Genomic DNA, 17,889 nt, shown 5'->3' with positions numbered 1-17,889 from the left:
GCAAACCAAATCCAGCAGCACATCAAAAAGTTTATCCACATCGATCAAGTCGGCTTCATCCTTGGGATGCAAGGCTGGTTCAACATATGCAAATCAATAAATGTAATCCATCACATAAATAGAACCAATGACAAACCACATGATTATTTCAACAGATGCAGAAAAGGCCTTCAACAAAATTAAACATCCCTTCATGCCTAAAACTGGCAATAAACTAGGTATTGATGGAATGTATCTCAAAATAATAAGAGCTATTTATGACAAACCCACAGCCAATATCATACTGAGTAGGCAAAAACTGGAAGCATTCCCTTTGAAAACTGGCACAAAACAAGGATGACCTCTCTCACCACTCCTACTCAACATACTGTTGGAAGTTCTGGCCAGGGAAATCAGGCAAGAGAAAGAAATAAAGAGTATTCAATTAGGAAAAGAGGAAGTCAAATTGTCCCTGTTTGCAGATGACATGATTGTATATTTAGAAAACCCCATTGTCTCAGCCCAAAATCTCCTTAAGCTGATAAGCAACTTCAGCAAAGTCCCAGGATACAAAATCAATGTGCAAAAATCACAAGCATTCCTATACACCAATAACAGACAAACAGAGCCAAACCATGAGTGAACTCCCATTCACAATTGCTACAAAGAGAATAAAATACCTAGGAATCCAACTTAAAAGGGATGTGAAGGACCTCTTCAAGGAGAACTACAAACCACTGCTCAAGTAAATAAGAGAGGACACAAACAAATGGAAGAACATTCCGTGCTCATGGATAGGAAGAATCAATATCGTGAAAATGGCCATACCGCCCAAGGTAATTTATAGATTCAATGCCTAACCCATCAAGCTACCAATGACTTCACAAAATTGGAAAAAACTACTTTAAAGTTCATACGCAATCAAAAAAGAGCCCGCATTGCCAAGACAATCCTAAGCAAAAAAAAAAAACAAAGCTGGTGGCATCATGCTACCTGACTTCAAACTGTACTACAAGGCTACAGTAACAAAACAGCATGGTGCTGGTACCAAAACAGATATACAGACCAATGGAGCAGAACAGTGGGCTCAGAAATAACACCACACATCTACAACCATTTGATCTTTGACAAACCTGACAAAAACAAGCAATGGGGAAAGGATTCCTTATTTAAAAAATGGTGCTGGGAAAACTGGCCATATGTAGAAAGCTGGAACAGGATCCCTTCCTTACGCCTTATACAAAAATTAATTCCAGATGGATTAAAGACTCAAATGTTAGACCTAAAACCATAAAAATCCTAGAAGAAAACCTAGGCAATATCATTTAGGCATGGGCATGGCCTAGAAGACATAGGCATGGGCCAGGACTTCATGACTAAAACACCAAAAGCAATGGCAACAAAAGCCAAAATAGACAAATGGGATCTAATTAAACTAAAGAGCTTCTCCACAGCAAAAGAAACTACCATCAGAGTGAACAGGCAACCTACAGAATGGGAGAAAATTTTTGCAATCTACCCATCTGACAAAGGGCTAATATCCAGAATCTACAAAGAACTCAAACAAATTTATAAGAAGAAAACAAACAAACAACCCTATCAAAAAGTGGGCAAAGGATATGAACAGACACTTCTCAAAAGAAGACATTTATGCAGCCAACAGACGCATGAATAAATGCTCATCATCACTGGTCATCAGAGAAATGCAAATCAAAACCACAATGAGATACCATCTCACGCCAGTTAGAATGGTGACCATTAAAAAGTCAGGAAACAACAGATGTTGGAGAGGATGTGGAGAAATAGGAACGCTTTTACACCGTTGGTGGGAGTGTAAATTAGTTCAACCATTGTGGAAGACAGTGTGGCGATTCCTCAAGGACCTAGAACTAGAAATACCATTTGACACAGCCATACCATTACTGGGTATATACCCAAAGGATTATAAATGATACTACTCTAAGGACACATGCACACGTATGTTTATTGTGGCACTATTCACAATAGCAAAGACTTGGAACCAATCCAAATGTCCATCAATGATAGACTGGATTAAGAAAATGTGGCACATATACACCATGTAATACTATGCAGCCATAAAAAAGGATGAGTTCATGTCCTTTGCAGGGAGATGGACAAAGCTGTAAACCATCATTCTCAGCAAACTATCACATGGACAGAAAACCAAACACCGCATGTTCTCACTCATAGGTAGGAACTGAACAGCAAGAACACTGGACACAGGCCGGGGAACATCACACGCTGGGGCCTGTTGTGGGGTGGGGGACTGGGGGAGGGATAGCATTAGGAAAAATACCTAATGTAAATGACGAGTTGATGGGTGCAGGAAACCAACATGGCACATGTATACCTATGTATCAAACCTGCAATTTGTGCACATGTACCCTAGAACTTAAAGTATAATAAAAAAAAAAAAGAAAGAAAAACTGGAAGGGCAACAGTCACTATTTAAATGCCATCCCACTTTTCAACATTTTTACAAATCTAAATAAACACGTATTTTATAATTGAATAACTACATTGCATAAAAAAACATCATGTCGTTTGATCAAAAAGAAAAATGAAGCTTAGAGTCTTTTGCAATAATACCTACATTTATAAAAAAGGCACAGAAATAAGAATACAAAAGGATCTAAGTCATGGAAGTTCATACACATTCGGTGAATATGACATAAAAAGGCTGATTCTCTCACGATGTACATGGCACAGCAAGGAATAAGAAACAATATTCAGGTCCCAGAGTACCATTTCAACGAAAACCAAATATTCTGGATTAATGAAAGCTGCCTCTGAAATTTTTAGTAAAGGAGTAGATCCCACTATAGAAACCTGGAGTGCAATAGGGTGGGTTTGATGATGTGATGAGCCTCTCCTGAGAAATGCTTCCCTTCTTGGACGCATGTCCACTCATCACTGTCCGCAGCTTCACTGGGCTTATAGATTCACAGTCTTATCTCCTCCCTAGCCCCTTCCGCCATTTCTTGATAATTTCAGCATTCCAAGTAGAAGAATCATTTGAGATGCAACCATTACTTTGCTTTCCGAACTCTGAGATGTCCCCACATCATGCACCAGACCCCAAATCCTGACCAGAAAATCTCTTGACAGCACAGATCCCTGTCTGGAAACTGAACTTCGTGTGTCATTCTCTAATCACAGACATCCATCCCAACTTCATTGCCCCACTTCCACTAAGTCAACCTCTCTGACACTTCTATTTCATGTGAGTGCCTAGGTCTCCTGTGGTCACCTCTCTATCATTTGCAAGATGGGACCACTAAAAATTATCATGTCAACAATTGTAATTTACCGTTGCATCATCTTTCCCCTGAAAATCATGCTAGCAAAAAATCCAGGATGGATCAGTTCCAAACGTAGTGTCCCTGTTCCTGCCGAGCTGAAAGACATGCACAACCATGAAGATGGTGCCTTTACAAACCAACAGTCTCTATGAGTCACACCAGTCCTTGTCCATCCTTTTACAAACATTCGTGTCTACTTCCTCTTCCTCTCAGTGACCATTTAAAACCTGAAATACGCTACTAGAGACCCCTTAACAGTTTATCTCACTGAAGGCTATTATGACAACGAGAAGCAGAAATGAAATATTTGGAAAGATAAGTAAATATGGAAGCAATTTTAAATAAATACATTTTTTAAAAAAGTGTTTTGCCTGGAACATTGATTGGATGAAGGCACCAATACAGACCTGAGATAGTGGCTTCCTGTTGGCACAGTTGATGCCCCCAATGAAGACCATGTTGGGCATGATTGGCCTCGGGTAGTCCATCACAAAGTCCCCTCGGAACAGCCACACAGATGCATGGCTGAGAATATCCACCACTGACACCTCTCTCTGAAAAAGCTCAGAGGCAAGGCTTGCATAAGGAGCAGAAAAAGCATGGCAAATGTAGGACAGGGCCAGAGGGTAGAGCATGTTCTTGACCCTTTGCACGAATGTCATGTGGTCTGAATTGGTTGTTAGCAATCTAGGAATATAGGAGGAAGGGTTTGGACACTGTGTGCCCTTAAAGTCTAAATCACATGGAATGTTCCTCAAAAAAAACACAGTAGGAATCGACAGGTACTTAGCCAGCACCGCCGCGCAGAGGTTAACGGGGTCTGTTAAAACCACATCAAAGGAAACAGCATTCAGGTGCCTGATCAGGGCCTCATTATGCAGTAGCTCCACACAAGACCTATGATAGACCAAAGACATATTGTTCAACATTGCCATACTTCTGAAAAATTTCTTCAGAAAATGTTCTGTTTCAAAGTACAGTTGAGTGTGGCCCAGCACATGGCGATCAAATTCATCCTGGGTCCACGAAATGGCATACGTTGTCAGGGTGAAAAAGTTCTCTTCTTTGATGTGCATATTCACCTCTGGGGTGAGGACCACCGCCTGGTGGCCTCTGGCATGGAGCTCCCGCAAGGCCTCCCGCATGCTGAGCCAGTGGCTGCCATCAGTGGGCACCACCAGCACCTTTCCACTTTCAGCCCAGGGCTGGACACTGAGGAGAAGCAGCAGTCCTGTGGCCAGCTGCGGCAGGGGAACCTGGAGTCCTGTGGCCATCTCAGCAGAAGCCACCGACAGCTGACTGTCCACCCCACGCTGTGCCTGCTACATTTGCTTTCTTCATCTTAATTACCTTGTCACTGAGCCACTTAGCAAATCAACAGGTAATTGGAAGACAGAGTGCCCTCCTCTAGTTAATTATTAACCATTAATCTATCACTGTTTTTCACTGTGGGCCCCACCCTGGAAAAGAGCAATCACGCCTATCTTGAAAAACTCATCTGACCTTGCGCTCGCTCTGGGGAACATCCAAGTTCAAGCTCTTGTTTCTCATTCAATTCCCAACACAAGGCTGTGAACCCCCATTTCATGTCACTGTCTCCTACTTCTCTGTTAACCATGTTTATCAGGCAGCAGCTGAGGTCTGAGGAGTCACCATTGCCCTAGCCCCCAGTCATATGCTCTCTGCTGGATGTGACCCTATTTGCTAACCCTTGAAACTTTCTTCTCATGTATGAGTAACACAGCACATCCAAAAAACATACAACATTGCTAAGGCAGCTTTCTCTGAACAGCGTGGAGGCTGGCTATGTGGTTTTGGTCGTTTTTCGCACCAGGATATTTCTTGTAAGGATCAAAGAGGACTCTCTCTGAAGTGGCTGTCAATATAGAAAAAGCTGCAGGGAGGCTGAGCTCAAGATGTGATGATCAGATTCTTGGGAAGACTTTGTTGAGGATTCTCCATACACACCATGGAAGAAGAGGTGCTGCTATCTAAAGCACACATGGGCAAGACAACCCTAGCAAGGACCCACGGTGGGTTCAGGGAGCTCCCTGCTCACCAAGGGACCGGGGGAGCTGGAGCCTGGCCTCAGATCTTGCACAGTCTGAATTCCTCTTCTGAATGCCGAAGGCTCCAGTCTTCTGCAAGTCTGCTTAGAGACTGAAGTGTCCATTCATCCAGGCCTTTATTTCATCCTGAAGATTATGGTCAGGCTTTTCTCCAAGTCAATCCAGCACCAAGTTCTGATAAGAATGGTTCCTCCAGAACAGAACGGGCTGCACAATTTGTGGGGGCCCTAGTCCAAATTTCAAGATGGAGAATTAAATATGTGCCTTTCTAAAGGAGAGACCCTGAGCACTCACAAGGGCCTCAAGCCCAATGAGGCTCATCCTACTCCAGAAAGTCACTCCCACATGTGCTGTTCTCGCAAGATTGCTGATGCCACCTTGTCCTGGTCACCTCAGGATGATGTGGGCAGGCTCTCTGGGGTGTGCACTTTCTATCTCACTGCCCCTGTGTCTTCTTGCCTGGCCGTGTCTGCCATTGCTGGTGAGGCTGAGGCTTCCCTTAGGGAGGAAATTACTCCACATTGATAACAGATTCCACCTTTGGACAGAACCCATGGGACAGGCAGTGAATGGAAGCGTCTACTGGGGGACACCCAGCTCAAGGGCAGCACACGCAGGATGGCACAGAAAAGGAAGGTCTGCAAGGGCTTTGGGAACTGTCCAGTAGAGGATGATTCCTGGGAATTTGTAAGGACATAGAGCACTAGAAAGGGATTCTCAGCTGTGGGTGCAACCTCTCAGCCTCTGAACTATTCCTCCAACCCCCTTAAAACTATATGCTTCCTAAGCACCCTCCTGATGAGCCCAGGTGATGGGTGGAACACGCCTGGTAGTGTGCTCTTCCCACATTCATGGGCTCCCATGTTCTACCTCCAAGTAGTAGTGTTTTATTTAGACAGTGAAGTCATCTCATTTCTTGTCACATGTCTGGGACTCCCAGACCCTGGGGAGGCCCATGTACCTTGGAAGACGGTGGTACTCCAGAGACCTAGAGGCCCTAAGGATAGCAGAACTATGGGGAGGGAGGAGCTCCTGGTGCCTGGAAAACAGAAGGAGCTGCCCAAGGCATCAGCTTCCAGGGTCTGGAGATGAGGAGGGGTCTGGGCTGCACAGATAGACTTAGAGCCACCTGCATATGTGGAAGCCATGGGTGTCAGTGAGGTCACCCCAGCAAAGTCCAGAGACAGAAAAAAGCATCCTGAAAGACTGACCTGTGTGGTCTTGTTCCCCTCTGCCAATCTCACAGACCTAAACACACAAACTGGAATTCTTTAATGTTTGTAAGAGAACACAGAAACTAATCTTCACATCTTGGGGTAAAGATTCCTTAGGGTACAAAAACAACAAATGATAAAACTTTGCTAGAAAGAACCTCATCAAAATCTAAAATCTTTGCTCTTTGAAAGGTATTGTTTTTTAAAAATGAAAAAAGGAAGACCAGGAAAAAAGGAGATAATTGAATGGTAAGCTGATAGCTCTGAAGCCTGGAGAATAGAAGACTATGGAGAAAAGGAACAAAAATTAAATTTAAATGGCCGAATAGAGGAAAACCTCCAAGCCTTGAATAAGATGTGGGTTTCACTTTAAGCTTAGTGTCTGTGGTAGGCAGAATCACAGCCCCACAAAACTATCTACATTGTACTTCCTCAAACCTGGGAATATGTTCCGTTACAGGTGGAAGAGACTTCACAGATATGATTAAATTAAGAGTTTTAAGATGGGGAGATTGTCCTGGGTATCTGGGCAGGACAGTGTAATCACAAGGGCTCTTACAAGTGAAGGAGACAGGCATAAGAGTGGGAGACTTGAAGACACTGCACTGCATCTCCCTAAAAGTGGAAAAGTACCATGAAATTCCAAAATTAATAAGGAAAAAGGAAATTTCTGTTAAAGAAATGAGCTTACATTCAGTGGAAAGAATAAGATTAAGAATGGACAGAATCAGAATGCTGACATCAAAAGACTATGAGATGGAAGCAATTTTGGTTTTTGTTGTGTTTTAAATAAATAAATCAAAAAACCACAGGTGCTGAAACTCCTGAGCTCAGTGATCCTCCCACCTGAGCCTCCCAAGTACCTGGGACCACAGGCGCATGCCACTGCACCCAGCTTTTCATATTGGAGTTTTAAAAAATGTTTTCTAAACTTTTAAACAAGATTTCCATATGCCAAAGAAATTTTTATTTTTTTGAAATGGGGCCTCACTCTGTCACTCAGGCTGGAGTGAGGTGGTGTGAACATGGCACACTGCAGCCTCCACCTCCTCAGATCAAGTAATCCTCCTGCCTCAGCCTCCTGAGTAGCTGGGACCACAGGTGTGCGCCATCACACCTGGATAATTTTTTGATTTTTTGTAGAGATGGAGTCTCAGCACGTTTCCCAGGCTGTTCTCAGACTCCTGGGTTCAAACAATCCTCCTCCCTCGGTCTCCCAAAGGGCTGAAATTACAGGTGTGAGCCACCCACTTGCACACAAATCATTTTCAAATGAAAAGAGATGGGGAATTCAAAAAATAACATAGGAGTCACAATACTGGTTTCCAATAAAATGTATTTTAAGGATTATTATTTAATGATAACAGCAAACTATGTGAAGAAAATGTAAGTCTCAAACCTACATGCACCAATCTAATCACTATGTATAAAGCAAAACCTATTCAAGAGCCAAAATATAACTGGAGGAGAATTTGTTATGTAAGGGGATTTTTTAAAAAGACATCCTTCCCAGAATTGGGCAGGTTCAGTAGAGGGTTTTTTAAAAGATAAAAAAGTTGGCCCAGTGTGGTGGCACATGCCTGTAATCCCAGCACTTTGGGAGACCGAGGCTAGTGAATCACTAGAGGTCAGCAGTTTCAGACCAGCCTGACCAACATGATGAAAGCCCATCTCCACAAAAAATTAAAAAATTAAAAAATTAGCTGAGCGTGGTACTGTGCACCTGTAGTCCCAGCTACTTGGGAGGCTGAGGCAGGAGAATCAGTTGAACCTGGGAGGTGGAGGTTGCAATGAGCCGAGATCCCATCTCTGCATTCCAGCCTGGGAAACAGAGCATGATTCATTCTCAAAAAAGAAAAAAAAAATTCAAAAGATAGAATTTTAGTTGTGTCCATGGAACATTTGTAAACATTGACCATATGGTAGTCACTAACTACATGACTATTGAGCACTCGAAATGTGACTATTCCAAATTGAGATATGCTGTAAAAGTCAGATATATGCTAGATTTTGAAGACTTAGCAAGAAAAAACTATGTCAAATAGTTAAGTCATAATCTTATATTGAATATATGTTGAAAGGATAATATTTGTGATATGTCTGGTTAAACAATGCATTAGTAAAATTAATTTCAGTGGTTTCTTTTTGCTGGTTTCTAACATGCCCACCAGAAAAGTTTAAATTATGTATGTGACTTACATTATATTTCTATTGGACAATTCTGTATTAGACCATCAAGGTAACCTATAAAGAATTTTTTAAGTAGTGTCTTCATAAGAAACATTCTTATTATAATACAAAATAACTTGAAAAAATAAGAGGGAGATGACTACAAAATTATTAACAATATCAGAATTAGGTAACAGCCTTATAGACAGTCACTGCATCAAAGGAGAAATTTAAAAACTGATATTTAAATTATCTAAAAGCAATGAAAAGAACAGCAATTTTTACCAAAACCTAAGTAAAAGAAATCTTTTACTCGAGCCCTCAATGCTTCATTAAGAAAAATCAAATGTAAAGAAGTGTAATAGTCCTCTAACGAAGTTGCAAAAGCAGCTACAAATCAACCAAAAGAAACTAGGATGAAATCATTAAGGCAAAAATAAGCTGCAACTAACGAAACGGAAAATGAAACAGTGAAAAGAATATACAAATTCCACAGTTATTTCTTTGAGAAGACCAATCAAATAATTCAACCTATCCATAAACTTTAAATCTAGGAGAAAGAGAGGGAGAAGAAACGTAAGATTTCAACTTTGGTCTTGTATATTTGTAGAAAAATTTCAAATCTAAGGGTCAACCAAACCAAGTAAGTAAGGGTGACAAAATAACAAAGGAAATTAATGTAATAAAAATGATAATGGCATGTCTGTCACAGATAATACATGATAAAGATTTTGGTGTAAATGATCTTTCATGCACTCAGTAAATTGGCACGAACATGGCAAAGGTCTCCAGGTGACACATCCTGTCCTGCAGGAGTCTTAAACTCTACTAATGATGATGATAGCTCTTCCTCTAAGAGGCCTAAGGTGATCTGTAAAAATTCTTCTTTATTCACTTGACCCAGAAACACCACAAAATCATGCAATTCAAGAGGTTTCAGTTTTCCTGTTCACTTAAAGGACATTCGTGAAACTACCCAGGCCATCAATGTATGCATATACAAAGAGCCACCAAGTGTCTGAAGGATGTCACTTTATGGAAGCAGTGTGCACCATTTTGATGTTGCAATGGAGGGGCTGGCAAGTGTGCCCAGGGCCGAGCAGTGGGGCTGGACACAAGGTCGGTGTCCCAAATAGGGTGCTGGATTTTTGCTGCACGCGCTTTAAAATGCAGAGAATAATGCTGAATATGACAATTTAGATGTAGATTCTCTCATCGTTAAGCTTATCCAAGTAAACAAAGCATCCAAGATGAGCCATGCGTCTTGCAGAGCTCATTATTGGATTAACCCTTACATGACCCCCCGCTGCCACATCAAGATGATCTTTACTGATAAGGAACAAATTGTTCCTAAACCTGAGGATGAGGTTGCACAGAAGAAAAAGATATCCCAGAAGAAACTGAAGAAAAAAAATACCTATGGCTCTGGAAGAAATTCAGCATAAAATAAATGCAATTAAACTAAAATAATAAGAATGGTAACAGATAATATTTATTGGGTGCTCACTATAACAATATTAAAACCACAATGCTTAGGGTACCTGTCCTAGGTCACATAGCTAGAAAAATGAGAGTGAAGATTTGAGCCAGTGCAGTTCAGTCTAAAGAATATATTCATAGTGAAAAGCCAGAAGAAAAGAGCCACAATCACTATTCAAATGCCTTCCTAATTTTCCACATTTTTACAAAGCTAAAGAACATATATACTTTTTACAATTCAGTAACTACATTGCATAAGGGGAAAAGAAAACCAGTAGAACAAATATCTTGTGGTTTGATCAAAAACAAAAATAAAGTTTAGTGTCCTTTGCAATAATACCTACACTAATAAAAAGAAGTACAGAAATAAGAATACAAAGGACCTAAACTCATGGAAGTTCATACAAATTCAGTGAATATGACAAAAAAGGGCTCAATTCTCTCACAAGAAAGATGGCTCCCTCACTGGGCTTGGTGGCTCTTGCCTGTAATCCCAGCACTTTGGGAGGCCGAGGCGGGCAGATCACATGAGGTCAGGAGTTCAAGACCAGCCTGGCTAACATGGCGAAACCTCATCTCTACTAAAAAAAAAAAAAAAAAAAAAAAATTACCAGGAGCAGTGGCACATGCCTGCAGTCCCAGTTACTCAGGAGACTGAGGTGGGAGAATCTCTTAAACCCGGGAGGTGAAGGTTGCAGTGAGTGGAGATCGGGCCACTGCCCTCCAGCCTGGGCGACAGAACGAGGCTCAGTCTCAAGAAAAAAAAAAAAAATGGATGGCTCCCTTAATGGATTTAGAAACCAAATTCATTGGTGTGTGAATTTGGTTTTTCACATCCCAGAGTACTATTTCAATGAAACCCAAATATTCTGTATTAATGAAAGCCACCTCGGAAATTTTTGGAGAAAGAATAGATCCCACTATAGAGACTTGGAGTGGGATAGGGTGGGTTTGGTGATGTGATGAGCCTCTCCTGAGAAACACTTCCCTTCTTGGACACATGTCCATTCATCACTGGTCCCAGCTTCACTGGGCTTATAGATTCACAGTCTTATTCCTCCCTAGTCCCTTCCAGCCACTCTTGATAATTTCAGCATTCCAAGTAGAAGACCCTTTTGACATGCAACCATCACCATACCTTCCAAACTCTACGATGTCCCCACATCATACACCAGACCCCCAACTCCTGGTCAGAAAAACTTTTCTCAGGACAGATCCCTCTCTGGAAACTGAACTCCATGTTTCATTCTCTGATCACATGCATCCATCCCACCTTCACAGCCCCACTTCCACTCAACTGAGTCAACCTCTTTGACACTTCTACTTCCTGTGAGTGCCTAGGTCTCCTGTGGTCACCTCTGTATCTTTCGCAAGACGGGACCACTAAAAATTATCATGCCCACAATTGTAATTTACTGTTGCATCACCGTTCAACTGAAAATCAGGCAAGCAAAAACCCCAGAATGGATCAGTTCCGAATGTAGTGTCCCTGATCCTGCCTAGCTGAAGAACATGTGCAACCACGAAGATGGTGCCTTTACAAACAGTGTCCGTGAGTCACAGCAGTCCTTGTCCATCCTCTGACAGACCCTCGTCCATGCCTCTTCTTCCTCTCAGTGACCACTGAAAACTTGAAATACACTAGGCCCCTCATCAGTTTATCTGTTACAAAGAAGCAAAAATAAAATCTTTGGAAAGATAAGTAGATATGGAAGCACTTGTAACTAAATACATTTTTTAAAAAGTGTTTTGCCTGGAACATTGATTGGATGAAGGCACCAATACAGACCTGAGATAGTGGCTTCCCATTGGCACAGTTGATGCCCCCAATGAAGACTATGTTGGGCATGATCGGCCTGGGGTAGTCCATCACAAAGTCCCATCGGAACAGCCACACGGATGCATAGCTGACAAGATCCACCATTTACACCTCTCTCTGAAAAAGCTCAGAGGCAAGACTTGCATAAGAGGCAGAAACAGCATGGCAAATGTAGGACAGGGCCAGAGGGTAGAGCATGTTCTTGACCCTTTGCAGGAATGTCATGTGGTCTGAATTGGTCGTTAGTAACTTAGGAATATAGGAGGAAGGGTTTGGACACTGTGTGCCCTTAAAGTCTAAATCACATGGAATGTTCCTCAAAAAAAACACAGTAGGAATTGACAGGTACTTAGCCAGCACCGCCCCGCAGAGGTTAACAGGGTCTGTTAAAACTACATCAAAGGAAGTAGCATTCAGGTGCCTGATCAGGGCCTCATTATGCAGTAGCTCCACACAACACCTATGAAGGGCCAAAGATACATTGTTCATAATTGCCATACTTCTAGAATATCTCTTCAGAAGATGTTCTGTTTCAAAGAACCCTTGAGTGTAGCCCAGCGTAACGCGATCAAATTCCTCCTGGGTCCATGGAACGGCATAGGCTGTCAGGGTGAAAAATTTCTCTTCTTTGATGTGCAAATTCACCTCCGGGGTGAGGACCACTGCCTGGTGGCCTCTGGCATGGAGCTCCTGCACGGCCTCCCGCATGCTGAGCCAGTGGCTGCCATCAGTGGGCATCACCAACACCTTTCCACTCTCAGCCCAGGGCTGGACACTGAGGAGGAGCAGCAGTCCTGTGGCCAGCTGCGGCAGGGGAACCTGGAGTCCTGTGGCCATCTCAGCAGAAGCCACCGGCAGCTTACTGTCCACCCCACGCTGTGCCTGCTACATTTGTTTCCTTCGCCTTAATTACCTTGTCATTGAGCCACCTAGTAAATCAGCATGTAATTGGAAGACAAAGTGCCCTCCTCCAGTTACTTAGTACCCATTAATCTATAATTGCCTTTCGTTATGGGCCCCACCCTGGGAAAGACAAATCACGCCTATCTTGAAAAACTCACCTGACCCTGTGCTGCCTCTGGGGAACATCCAAGTTGAAGCTCTTCTTTCTCATTCAATTCCCAACACAAGGCTGTGGACACCCATTTCATGTCACTGCCTTCTACTCTGTTAACCACATTTATCAGGCTGCAGCTGAGGTCTGAGGAGTCACCATTGCCCTAGTCCCCAACCACATGTTCTCTGCTGAATGTGACGCTATTTGCTAACCCTTGAAACTCTTTCTTCTCATATATGAATAACACAGCACATCCAAAAGACATACAACATTGCTAAGCCAGCTTTCTCTAAACAGAGAGTGTTGAGGCTGGCTATCTGGTTTTGGTCTTTTTTCACACCAGGATATTTCTTGTAAAGCTCAAAGAGGACTCTCTCTGAAGTGGCTGTCAATATAAAAAAAAGCTGTGGGGAGGCTGAGCTCGAGATGTGATGATCATATTCTTGGGAAGGCTTTACTGAGGATTCTCCATCTACACCATGGAAGAAGAGGTGCTGCTATCTAAAGCACACATGGGCAAGACAACCCTAGCAAGGACCCACGGTGGGTTCAGGGAGCTCCTGCTCACCAAAGGACCAGGGGAGCTGGAGCCTGGCCTCAGATCTTGCACAGTCTGAATTCCTCTTCTGAATGCCAAAGGCTCCAGTCTTCTGCAAGTCTGCATAGAGACTGAAGTATCCATTCATCCAGGCCTTTATTTCATCCTGAAGATTATGGTCAGGCTTTTCTCCAAGTCAATCCAGCACCAAGTTCTGATAAGAATGGTTCCTCCAGAACAGAACGGGCTGCATAATTTGTGGGGGCACTACTTCAAATTTCAAAATGGAGAATTAAATGTGTGCCTTTCTAGGGGGAGACCCTGAACACTCACAATGGTCTCACACCCATGAGGCTCGTCCTGCTCCAGAAAGTCACTCCTACATGTGCTCGCAAGATTGCTGATGCTTCCTTGTCCTGGTTGCCCCAGGATGAGGTGGGCAGGCTCTCTGGGCTGTGCACACTTTCCATCTCACTACCTCTGTGTCTACATGCCTGGCCGTGTCTGCCGTTGCTGGTGAGGCTGAGGCTTTCCTTAGGGAGGAAGTTACTCCCATTAGAAATCCACATTGATAACAGATTCCACCTTTGGACACAACCCATGGGACAGGCAGTGAATGGATGCATCCATCAGAGGGACACCCAGCTCAAGGGAGGCATATGCAGAATGGCACAGAGAGGGCAGGTCTGTAAGGGCTTGAGAACTCCCCAGGGGAGGACGATTTCTGGGGATTTGTGAGGACACAGAGTGCTAGAAAAGGATTCTCAGCTGTGGGTGCAACATCTCAGCCTCTGAACTATTCCTCCAACCCCCTTAAAACTGTTTGCATCTTAAGAACCCTCCTGATGAGCCCGGGGTGAGGGTGGAACATGCCTGGGAGGGTGCTCTTGCCACATTCAAGGGACTTCCCTGTTCTATCTGCATGCAGTGGTGTTTTATTTGGACAGTGATGCCATCTCATTTCTAGTTATGTGTCTGGCACTCCTAGACCCTGGGGAGGCCCATGTACCTTGGAAGATGGTGCTGCCTTCAGAGACATAGTGGCCCTGAAGACAGCAGGACTGTGGGGAGGGAGAAGCTCACATTCCTGGTGCCTGGGAAATAGGAGGAGCTGCCCAAGGCATCAGCTTCAAGGGTCTGGAGATGAGGAGGGGTCTGGGCTGCACAGATAGACTTGGAGCCATCAGCATATGTGGTAGCTGAAGCCATGGGTGTCAGTGAGGTCACCCCAGCTAAGTCCAGAGACAGAAAAAGGCATCCCGAAAGCCTGATCTGAGTGATCTAGCTCCCCTCTCCCAATCTCACAGAGCTAAACATATAAACTGGAACTCTTTAATGTTTTTAAGAGAACGTAGAAACTATATCTTGGGGTAGACAAAGCTTCCTTAGGGTACAAAAAGTACAAATGATAAAAACTTCACTAGAATAAACCTCATCAAATTCTAAAATTTTTGCTCTTTGAAAGTATTGTTTTTAAAAAATGAAAAAAGGAAGATAAGGAGAAAAAGAAGATAATTGAATGGTAAGCTGAGAGCTCTGAAGCCTGGAGAATAGAAGACTACGGAGGACAGAAACCAAAATTAAATTTAAATGGCCAAATGAAGGAAAACCTCCAAGTTTTGAATAAGATGTGGGTTTCACTTTAAGCTTAGTGTCTGTGGTAGGCAAAATCACAGCCCCACAAAGTATCTACATTGTAGTTGCTCAAACCTGGGAATATATTCCATTACAGGTGGAAGAGACTTTATAGATGTGATTAAATTAAGGGTTTTGACATGGGGAGATTATGCTGGATGTCCGGGCGGGACAATGTAATCACAAGGGCTCTTGCAAGTGAAAGAGACAGATGTAAGAATTAGAGACTTGAAGATGCTGCACTGCGTCTCCATGGAAATGGAAAAGGGCCATGGAATTCCAAAACTACGATGGAAAAACTAAATTTCTGTTAAAGGAATGAGCTTACACTCAGTGGAAAGAATACAACTAAGAATGGACAGAATCAGAATGCTGACATCAAAAGAAACTATCAGATTAAAGTCATTTTGGGTTTTGTTGTGTTTTAAATCAATCAATCAATCAGTCAGTCAGTCAGTCAACAAACCACAAGAGCTGAAACTCCTAAGCTCAATGATCCTCCCACCTGAGCCTCCCAAGTAGCTGGGGCCACAGGCACATGCCACTGCACCCAGTTTTTCATATTGGAGTTTTAAAAAATGTTTTCTAGGCCGGGCGCGGTGGCTCATGCCTGTAATCCCAGCACTTTGGGAGGCTGAGGCGGGTGGATCACGAGGTCAGGAGATCGAGACCATCCTGGCACACGGTGAAACCCCGTCTCTACTAAAAATATAAAAAAAATTAGCCGGGCGTGGTGGTGGGAGCCTGTAGTCCCAGCTACTCGGAAGGCTGAGGCAGGAGAATGGCCTGAACCCGGGAGGCGGAGCTTGCAGTGAGCTGAGATCGTGCCACTGCACTCCAGCCTGGGCGACAGAGCGAGACCCCGTCTCAAAAAAAAAAAAAAAAAAAGTTTTCTAAACTTTAAAACAAGATTTCCACATTCCAAATAAATTTTTATTTTTTTGAGATGGGGCCTCGCTGTCACTCAGGCTGGAGTGAGGTGGTGTGAACATGGCACACTGCAGCCTCCACCTTCTGGGATCAAGTGATCCTCCTGCCTCAGCCTCCCGAGTAGCTGGGACCACAGGCGTGTGCCATCACACCTGGATAATTTTTTAATTTTTTGTAGAGATGGAGTCTCAGCATGTCGCCCAGGCTGCTCTCAGACTCCTGGGCTCAAGCAATCCTCCTCCCTCGGTCTCCCAAAGGGCTGAAATTACAGGTGTGAGCCACTCACTTGCACACAAATCATTTTCAAATTAAAAGAGATGGGGAATTCAAAAAATAACATAGAAGTAGCAATACTGATATCAGATAAAATGTATTTTAAGGATTATTATTTAATGATAACAGCAAACTATGTGAAGAAAATACAAGTCTCAAACCTACATGCACCAATCTAATCACTATGTATAAAGCAAAACCTATTCAAGAACCGAACTATAACTTGAGCAGAATTTGTTATATAAGGGGATTTTTTAAAAGACATCCTTCACAGAATTGGGCAGATTCAGTAGAGGGTCTTTTAAAAGATAGAAAAATTGCCTAGGTGTGGTGGCTCATGCTTGTAATCCCAGGACTTTCGGAGGCAGAGCTGAGTGAATCACTTGAGATGAGGCATTCAAGATCAGCCTGGCCAATATGATGAAACTCCATCTCCATAAAAAATACAAAAAAAAAAAAAACTTAGCTGGACGTAGTGCCATGCACCTGTAGCTCCAGCTACTTGGGAGGCTGAGGCAGGAGAATCAGTTGAACCCGGGAGGTGGAGGTTGCAGTGAGCCGAGATCCCACCACTGCACTCCAGAATGGGTGACAGAGCAAGACTCCATCTCAAAAGAAAAAAAAAAAAAAAAGATAGAAAAATCGAAAGATAGAATGTTGGTTTTGTCCATGCAACATTTATAAACATTGACCATATTGTTGTCACTAACTGCATATGAATATTGAGCACTTGAAATGTGGCTATTCCAAATTGAGATATACTGTAAGTGTCAAATATATGCTAGATTTTGAAGACTTAACAACAAAAAAATCTACGTTAAATAGTTCACATGTTGAAAGGATAATATTTGGGATACATCTGGTTAAATAAAATGCATTATTCAAATTAATTTTAGTGGTTTCTTTTTGCCGGTGTTTAACATGCCCACTAGAAAAGTTTAAATTATGTATGTGGTTTACATGATATTTCTACTGGACACTTCGGTATTAGACCATGAAGTTAACCTAGTAAGAATTTCTTTTAAGTAGTGTCTTCACAAGAAACATTCTCCTATTATAATTCAAAATTCCCTCTCTGGAAACTGAACTCTGTTTCATTCTCTGATCACAGACATCCGTTGCACCTACATTGGCCCAATTCCACTGAACTGAGTCAACCTCTTTGAAACCTCTACTTCCTCTGAATGCTTAGGTCTCCTGTGGTCACCTCTCTATCTTTTACAAGATGGGACCACTAAAAATTGTCATGTCAACAATTGTAAATTGCTATTCCTTCCTCCTTTCTACTGAAAATCTTGCAAGCAAAATTTGGATGGATCAGTTCTCAGTGTAGTGTCCCTGCTCCTGCCCAGATGAAGCACATCCACAGCCATGAAGATGGCGCTTTTACAAACGGTCTCCGTG

The 17,889-nt window shown here is 42.8% G+C and overlaps 1 protein-coding gene and 2 pseudogenes across 3 annotated transcripts in view; all 3 read right to left on the bottom strand.

Annotated features, from left to right (window-relative positions):
- Positions 1-17,889, bottom strand: part of UGT1A6 (UDP glucuronosyltransferase family 1 member A6) — a 99,744-nt gene that overhangs the window by 39,658 nt on the left and 42,197 nt on the right. The window lies entirely within an intron of this gene.
- Positions 3,981-4,618, bottom strand: LOC115933733 (UDP-glucuronosyltransferase 1A3-like; annotated as a pseudogene).
- LOC109025838 (UDP-glucuronosyltransferase 1A4-like) lies at positions 12,354-12,974 on the bottom strand (annotated as a pseudogene).

Source organism: Gorilla gorilla, chromosome 11, assembly GCF_029281585.2.
Source record: "Gorilla gorilla gorilla isolate KB3781 chromosome 11, NHGRI_mGorGor1-v2.1_pri, whole genome shotgun sequence".
Classification (NCBI taxonomy): domain Eukaryota; kingdom Metazoa; phylum Chordata; class Mammalia; order Primates; family Hominidae; genus Gorilla; species Gorilla gorilla.
This window is presented reverse-complemented; position numbering and strand designations above follow the sequence as displayed.